Raw genomic sequence first — 9,879 nt, 5'->3', positions numbered from 1 at the left:
CTTCAACAAAACTAAGCAACAGGGAACCCCTTAAGCCCCCATCAAACGGATGGTTGTAGCAAAACTACTTGAGAGCAGCAAAAGCAGCATCACAGCAGTTCTGTGATGAGAGGTGTAGAAAGCCCAGAGAATTACTAGCAGGCCCTACTCAACATCCAAAAATCAGTTAATGTAATACACCACACTAACAGAATAAAGGACAAAAGCCACATGATTATCACAATAGATGCAGATAAAGCATTGACAAAAATCAAATACTTTCATGATAATAATGCTGAAGAAATTAAACATACAAGAGAATTTCCTCAATCTGATAAAGGGCATCTACAAAAGTTCACAATGAGCCTCATAATTAATGTTAAATGACTGAATGTTTTTCGCTCCTAAAATAAGGAAGAAAACAAAGAGGTCTGCTTTTGCCATCTCTATTTAGTATGGTACTGGAAGTTCTTGCCATGGCAATTAGATAAGAAAAATAAGTAAAAGGCATCCAGATTGAAAAGGAAAAAGTAAAATGGCCTCTGTTTGCAAATGACATGCTCTTGTATACATGAAATCCTAAGGAATCTACAAAAAAACCCTATTAGGACTAACAAAGGGTTCAGTGAGACTGCAGGATACAAGATCAATAAACAAAACAAAAAAGAAACAAACAAACAAAAAAAACAGATTGTATTTCTACAATCTAACAGTGAACAGTCCAAAAATGAAATTAGAAAATAATCTATAATAGCAGCAGAAAGAATAAAATGCTCAGCAGTACACTTGACAAAAGAAGGTGTAAGAATTTTATACTGCAAATGACAAAACATTGCCGAAAGAAATTAAAAAACTAAACAAATGGATTGGAAGACAATACTGTTGTGATGACAATACTCCTCAAAATGACCTACAATTCGTTGCAATCCCTATCAGCATCCCAGGTGACCCTTTCTGCAAAAAAATGACAAGCTGATTCTGTAATTCAAATGGAAATGCAAAGGATCCAGGATGGTCAAAACAATCCTGAAAAAGGACAAAGTTGGACAGTTCATACTTCCTGATTTCAAAACTATGTACGTATACTGTGAAAAAGCCTGTATGACACAGATACATCTGTTCTACTGGGCCTAAGTGGCTACTTTTAATACCACTCTCTGTTAAAAAAAAAAAAGGTCAAGATTGCAAACTATGAAACACCCATATACTTTGACCTTGGCTATTAGATTTCTAATATTATTTCTTACAGATATACCTACCCATATATTAAATGACATTTGTACAGGGTTACTTTCAGCAGCATTTTTTGAAGATTAGAAGAGGAAACAAATATAAAACTGTATGTTAACTCTACTGAAATTAAAATAAAAAACTCAACCTTCCCTTAGAATGTTACAGGTTAAATAAATTATGGTATAGGTCCACATCCCTTATAACCCTTGGATCCAGATATGATTTAAAATCCAGTTTTCTAATTTTGCAAAGGTCATATACTATAGGTACTATATATTATGTAACACCTTCAACAGAGTCTAAGGCAGCTCCCACTAAAAAACAATAATAAATAAAGTTTTGACAGCAACAAATATGAATAGTCACACTGAATAAAGATTTAAAATAGCCTCATGTCATTTCAGGTCAGGGTCTGCTGCTCAATTAGTTCACGTTCAGCTCTTAATTTTAAAGATACAAGTGGCCACATTAAAACTGTGTATAAGCCGAAAAATGTGCAAAACTGATAGAGGATTTTGGTTGCCTAAAGTAAATGTTTTGCTCTCAAATGAGTTACAAAAAAAAAATCTGATTTATCGAGCTTTTTGAATTTTTTAAATTATAGCTTAGGGATTATGGACCTGAGCCTTTATTATCATTATTCATTTTTCCTTGTCTTTACAATTAGTTGTTTAAACATTTGCCTCTGGGCCAGCTTAAATACAACTAAAAACAGATCCAGATTTATTCTCCTCTGAATCCTAGAAACATGCTTCACACAGAGGAAATATTTAATATTTTTTCTGCATTGACTAGCATGAATTATATGGAAGATTATTTGTTAAAATTTGATTCCTTTAGGCAAGTCAGCTATGGAGGATGTGGTTATATGAGCGTTATGCTCAGTGAGCATGTCAGTTACTATTGCAGACACAAACTGTAGATCTTATGACAGACAGGGAGGTAACTGTTTGCAAACCCCTAATTTCTGCCAATTAGTAAAAGATACCTTGTAAATAGGGATGCCAGAAAAATAAAACATATATAATTTTCATTTGAAGTAATTCTTACAGGCTCATTTCACTCTGCTTTCTAAAAAAAAAAAAATTTAAAGAGCAAATGTTTACAGTTAATGCCAGCAAACTTGCCTATTATTCAACTCCTGCTAGTATGTAAAAGATAGGTCGTTCAATTCTTTCCTGAGAACACGAAATTAGAATCTAAAAACAAAGTCCAAGCTAAGTGAATTCACTGATGTCTTGTTTTAGGTTACTACACTATGTAGTTAAACCATACTATAAACATTTCCATGTTAAAATTAGCTAGAAAACCATTTTAGCCATGGCACTGTTAATCTAATCCAGAAAGCAAATCAGAAAGTATGATCTATCAAAATAAAATCATGAATTCTGTTACAATTCTGTATATATTTAGTGAGCCACCTGTCATGTTTTAATAATTGAAGGGTTAAAACTTAAGCATTTATAATATTTTTTAACTTTATGCAATGTATTTTTGTGTGGAATGAAAACTCTTGAGTGACAAGCTTATAAGGTATATAAATTTGTGAAAAATCTTTTGGCATGTAAATTTTAAACAAAATGTTTACATGGATGTCATTATTCCTACCTTCTAAGTATTTAGAGATTTTCTCCAGTCGGACTGGCATGTGAAAGTAAAAAAAAAATTAGACATATAAATATTAATGCATGCATAATATATCAGTTGCTGGATTAAAAACAAGGTAAGACAGTCCAACCTGAGGTTAAATCAGAAGTTCTGCCACTCTTTTTGTTTTCTACAATTTCATAAAAAGGACCTATGACATGTAACAACTCTTCAACGTTCTCAGTCATAGGCATAGTTTCAAGAATCTGTAATCAAAAGAAACAAATCTTGTGAAATCACAAACTACTAATCTCATATACACTAGTACCAAATAATATAATATTTACAATTTATTTAGTAATATTTTTGAGATCTGATGTTCATTTATAGATTCCCCAAAGTATCTATATCAATTACATACTTAAATTGTACACTCTTCTAGAAAAGTTTCAAGTATATTAAGGATTTAAAAGTGTCTTCATTTTGAAGACTGTGTTTTACATAGGCTTCTTTTAAAATTTTACACAATAACCTCTAAATTGTGCGTTAAAAACTAAGGGCACTAATGTTAAATACAACAGAAAATTCTGGGGTTAGAGTAAAATTATTTGTCTGTTCTTTAAGGTAGTGTTTCTAAAAGGGCACAAAAGGGAAGTAGGAAATGGTCAACACTTTCAGTCACCTTCACACCTATGGGCCAATTTAGAATCATCAAATTTAAAGAGCAAGGTAAACTAACTGAAAAGGCATTCAAATAAATAGCCATCAACTGGTAACTGATAAAAGAAAATATTTCCATATAGGACATATTTTGTAGATATTTAAAAAGAATAAGGTTAGGGCGCCTGGGTGGCTCAGTTGGTTAAGCGTCTGCCTTCAGCTCAGGTCGTGATCCCAGGGTCCTGGGATCGAATCCCACATCGGGCTCCCTGCTCCGTGGGGAGCCTGCTTCTCCCTCTGCCTCTCTCTCATTCTGTCTCTCATGAATAAATAAATAAAACCTTTAAAAAAATAAGAATTAAAAAAAAGACTAAGGTTAGCTTCGTGCACGCTGCTGGGAAAACATCTGGATTTTTTTTTTTACAGGCCAAAGGTAGTTAGTGAACAGTAGTAGTATGATACCATCATTAGTTTTTTTCTCTTTTAAATAAGGAGATATAGATACATATATGTGTTTTCTGAATCAATCTACAAAACAGATTTAAAAGTAATTATCACTTAAACAATTAAAACGGAGGAATAGGGAAGACTCACTTTTCATTTTATACTTTTTTTTGATGTTTGGATTTTTTCATTTACATATATTACTTTTATTACTAAGATGAACACATTTATTACTTAAAGGAACCAAAATCCTCTATCACTTTTGCATATTTTTCAGCTTACACACAGTTTTAAAGTGGCCACTTGTATCTTTAAAATTAAGAACCACCTCAGACTCCTCCGTCACTCTCCCTGCTTTATTGTTTGCTTACTGCCTATCTTTCGCAATACAATGTAAGCTCAGTGGAACAAGGCCTTCATCTGTTTTTCATCACTCCTGTATTCCCAGCATCTAGCACATACAAGGAATTTAATACACAAGGCGGGGGTGTGTTGAGAGATTATACAGAATGAACTATGCCAGCCAAATCTCAGTCTAGGTAACTACTCCTTAACCCCAGAGAAGATTTTATTTACAGTATAGGTGAACTAAATCAAGTCAATTGGATTGTAACCTATCCAAATGAAGACTATTTGGTGAACCGCAGGGACTCGAAAAACAGCATCCAAAGCACAATAATTTTTCTAGGTTTCTCTAGCACATTTCCTTGGTACGAAACATCAATTCTGTATGATGAAAATATCCTATCAAAGGTACAGATATGCTGTATTGTAAAGCAAGCAAAGATGAAATTCCTCAGTTTTTTTGTTTTTTGTTTTTTGTTTTTTTTTTTGGTCAGATGAACACATCTTTTAATGTCATCCAAATCTCCAGTGTTCTACACTCTGTTCAGTAGACAATCTTACAGTTTCTCAAGTGCCTCTGGTATTTTGAGGAGTGTCTTATATCTCAATCCTGAGCCTGTTGTGCAGTAGAAGAGTGTAACACCCACTGTAACTTAAGGAATTAGCGCTCTGGGGAAGAAAAAAAAAAAGAAATTAGCATTCTGGTTTTTCTCTAAATCTCCAAAAGATGGTTATTATCAGTCAAGCTTTAAAAAGAGAACGCCAATGTTCTGGACTTGTAGACCTACAGACCAGACCCTCACCCATGGTAGCTTTCAGGTTCCATCTTTTGTGAGAGCCTGTTCTAATCCTCCCTTTAGTATAGCGATTATCCCATCCTCTTAGAAATCCTGAAATAATTAGTCTGGGGTTATGCTGGGGCATTTTTTTTTTTTTAAACAAAATCACCCTAGTGATTTCAATGGGCAGCCAGAGTTGAGTATACCGATCTCTCTTTAAATCCAACAGACATACTGCATATTTTTCAAGGTCTGGCTGAATTCTCCAGAAATCCTCATTAAGAAAGCCTATAAAATTGGGGGGCGGCTGGCTGGCTCAGTCGGTAGAACATGTGACTCTTGATTTTGGGGTTGTAATTTCGAGCCCCACACTGGGTGTAGAGGTCCTTAAAAATAAAAATCTTTAAAACAAAAACAAAAAAAGATAGCCTGTAAAGTTCGTACAGAAAATAAAATTTTATATTTCCTTTTGATTATGAATCAAAATTAACTTTATTTAAAGAAGTATGGATTAGGGGCGCCTGGGTGGCTCAGTTGGTTAAGCGACTGCCTTCGGCTCAGGTCATGATCCTGGAGTCCCGGGATCGAGTCCCGCATCGGGCTCCCTGCTCAGCAGGGAGTCTGCTTCTCCCTCTGACCCTCTTCCCTCTCGTGCTCTCTATCTCTCATTCTCTCTCTCTCAAATAAATAAATAAAATCTTTAAAAAAAAAAAAATAAAGAAGTATGGATTATTTCCCACAAACCACATTATTCTGTTCTCTCAAAGCTAAAATCCTATTAAATTATTTTAAAAGAATTTTTGATTCCAGCAACTTTTTCAGTGATATCTCACTGGACAGTTTATAAAATACAAAAAGCAATTTTCCACAAAATATTACCTATTAAAAGATATAAATTAAATTGATAAGTTCCTTAAACATTTGAAGGCAAAAGCACAGAATGAAATGTATACTAAAAAAGTAATTCTAAAGAGCAATAGCACAGTGGACCATATTTACAAATATAATTTAAAAACTGGTTCAAGGGGCGCCTGGGTGGCTCAGTCAGTTGAGCGGCTGCCTTCGGCTCAGGTCACGATCCCAGGGTCCTGGAATCGAGCCCCACGTCAAGGCTCCTTCCTTGGCTGGGAGCCTGCTTCTGCCTCTCCCTCTGCCTGCCACTCCACCTGCTTGTGCTCTCCCTCTCTCTATCTCTGTCAAATAAATAAATAAAATCTTTAAAAAATAATAATAATAAATAAAAAATAAAAATAAAAAAATAAAAACGGGTTCAATTAGTAAATTATTGCAATTAGGAAAAGTCCCGGGGCACCCAGGTGGCTCAACCGGTTAAGTGTCTGCCTTTGGCTCCTGGGATCTAGCGCAGCATCGGGCTCCCTGCTCAGCCTGCTTCTCCCTCTCCCTCTGCCTCTCCCTCTCTCTCTCAAATAAATAAATAAATAAATAGATAAAATCTTTAAAAAAATAAAAAAAGCCCCAAATTCAGTGATCAAATCTTTGGGACAATGTACTACCCCACACCATTATTTAATACATATGTATATTTTTAAGTAATCTCTATACCCAGCATGGGGCTCGAACTCACAACCCTGAAATCAGGAGTTGCATACCCTACCAACTGAGCCAGCCAGGTGCCTCGGACCCCCTGAAACATCCTTATTTAAAAGCATACAATTTTATCTGCTGATGTCCACAAAAGCAATTCTCTGAAAATACTTTCAAAAACTAATCAAATTTTCAATTGAGGGGTATCCTAACATTCCTAGATTTATCTCTAAAAGTTTACTATAAATTTTATTATATTCACCATATGAAAAATGAAATTTTAAAAGTCTGAATGGAAATAGCTGGCGTATCCTTTCAATTAGAGAAGCAGTTCCGGAAATCTACAGGCACAGTTGAAGTATCTTAAGACAACAAAACGGCAGCAGTTACAGTTTAAATCCATCTCCCTCCCACTTTAAACTGTGGTACATCATTAATTAAACAAATCGTATAGGGAAAATGGGAAAATTTGACCCAATGTGTCAATTCAACTTTACATGATAGAAGTGTGTCCTAAAAATTAGAATGATATTTAAAGAAAGAAAAGGAATAGTTACCAAATCAAAAAGGGAGCCAGAGTTGCTCTCTCTGCTTTTGAAAGGCGCCTTTGTTATTTTGCTACTGATATAGTTAACAGCCAAAAGGACTAAACTCTGCCTTCTGTTATAGATAAACCAGGTCCACTAAGTAAATAAACTGCGAAAATTTAACAAAGGGCACAACTTTGAGCAGTGTAGAAGAAAACAAAATAAAACAAAACAAATGAAGCTCAATCAACCAAATAGAAATGACTTCTAGAAAGTAACACTGCCAAACAATCTGGCAAAAGAAGTATTCCTTTTTACGGGTTTTCTTTATGTTCACAGATAATTTATTTAAGATTATCAAACAGACCTAAATTTCACAATTTCTGATCCAGTTCCAAAATAGAAACGGTGCTTTATAAAAAGACACTAAGAGTATCTTTAAAATCCAAGATTTCTTCATAAATTTGCTCCTCAAAACAATCCCTTGAACAGACAACAGTAAGGAATGCTCTCCCTCTTAATTATGAGACATTAAAAGAATCCTCTTATTCTGCTTCTGAAGGATCTCTGCATTCACAGAAAAAGGCTTGTTACTAAGAAGTCCTGTGATAGGAATATCTCAATTTGTGGGTCAAACTTGATGAGAACACTGAGGGGCAGGGTTGTTAACTATTTCTCCTAAGTAAAAAGTTCCAAAGCAGAAATGGTTTCAAGACAGCCCAGGTACTTCCCAGATTCCTGAGAAAGGGATTTCAGTACTTCAAAAGATTCCTATTTCCAAACTTTCTGAAGAAGTTGACAACGGAGAAAGAGAGAGAAGATGGAAAAAAAAGAAAAATCACATCACTACAATGTGATCTTAAGGAAAAAACATTGACCTTAAGATGAACATTGAGGAGACAGATAAAGCACTAATGAATTCAATAACTTAGATGTTATATCCTAATATATTATAATCTCTTTGTTCCTTAAAACAAAGCAGCTAATTTGCTTGATAACAAATTAAATTAGAGCTGTTCTGAATATTTTCATTTTCTTCCTTTTTTCTTTAACTCGTGATCCTGAGATCAAGATCTGAGCTGAGATCAAGAATCAGATGCTTAACCAACTGAGCCACCCAGGTGCCCCATGAATATTTTCATTTTCTGCTGTGAATTATTTCCCCTACCTTTTTTATTTCTTCAACATATGCAATCATGGCTTCCTCTTTGGTCATATCACCCAATGAACTCCAAGCATTCCTAGAAATGAGAATATCCAAATAACAAAAAGACACGTTTTCCAATGGCTCAGAATACAATTTGTAGTCAATGCTATAGGGTCATCAATTTAAATCGGGCTCTCTACTTAAAGCCTACACAAAGATATTATGCTCTCAAAGGATCACTTTAAATGTACCATCTTAAAGAAAAGGATCAGAGTAAACTGTCAAATTGAATAGTATTTAAAACTAGTAAATACACAGCCCATCTATAGATTATAGACTATAGATTACAGAGACTATATTATATATAGTATAGAGCAGACACTATAGACTGTTGAAAAATATTTGCTAGGAACTCTTCAAAAATTTTATATTATAAAGAACAGTGACATAAATGAACATTTTAGAACTCTACATGAAATGAACTATCACAGCCATGTTTTAAATGAACAGAAGTTTTGCTTAAAAGTTTCCATTAATTTAAACAGGAGTCTAACTTATACACTCAAAAAATACAAGTGGTTTCCTACTTCTAAAAAACCAAAAATGTGAGGCAGAGGACATTTTTAAACCCCTAGATGATGAGAAGAGTCCTTTGAAATTTTTGCCTAAAATGAAAACCTTTCTTTTTACATATTTTTTCCAGAAGCAGTTTAAATCAACCAATGGTCATTTCTGAGGAAAAATCATAAAGTAAATCAACTTTCCTAAAACAGATTAGGTAACATACTGCTATTACATTTGACCTATTATCTATGACTATTCATAAAGAACTTAGAGGAAAGTACCGTACTAAGAAATCCTCAAAAGAGTTTAAGGACTTCCAATGCAGTGTAAAGAAATTTAGCCATTGGGCACCTGTGTGGCTCAGTCAGTTGGGCATCTGCCTTCAGCTCAGGTCATGATCCCGGAGACCTAGGATCAAGCCCTGCATCGGGCTCCCTGCTCAGCAGGGAGTCTTGCTTCTCTCTCTGCCCCTCACCCTGCATGTGCTCTCTCTCTCTCTCTCTCTCTCTCTCTCAAATACATAAATGGAATTAAAAAAAAAGAAAGATATTAAGCCATCAAAATGTGTGGCTCTTAAGACATGCTTCACCAATTAGCATACTCTGTTCATAACGTACAGTCTATGTTACAGAGGTATCTCCGGCTATTTTATGATTTTCTTAAGGATATTAAAAATCAAATTTCTATTCAAGTACAGTGGGACAGGAGGAACACAGCCTAGATAAAAAGTTAGCACAGCAGTCCCTTAGTCATACGCCTAGTTATCGTCTAAAGGCTCAAGGCAAACAGTGTCCCTTGGCAAGTAAAGTCATTATTTTTCTTGGTAGGTACAAGAGGCGGAAGAGTTTGTTTGTTTAACTGATTTTGGGAGTTGCTCTTCTTACGATAAATGAAAAAAACTCTATCAAAGGAAAGACTAACTGAAAATGATATTTTTTAATCTTTGATACACCTTTTGGTTTTATCTTCTTCTCTTCCCCAAGACTTTTCTATTTGTATGAAATTGTGTTAAAAGCACATGGAAGATAAAAATTGGATCTAGTACGTTAGAACACTTCTGCTCAGACTA

The sequence above is a fragment of the Zalophus californianus genome, chromosome 9 (genome assembly GCF_009762305.2).
Source record: "Zalophus californianus isolate mZalCal1 chromosome 9, mZalCal1.pri.v2, whole genome shotgun sequence".
Classification (NCBI taxonomy): domain Eukaryota; kingdom Metazoa; phylum Chordata; class Mammalia; order Carnivora; family Otariidae; genus Zalophus; species Zalophus californianus.
The sequence above is the reverse complement of the archived record's forward strand: the minus strand, read 5'-3'. Positions refer to the sequence as shown.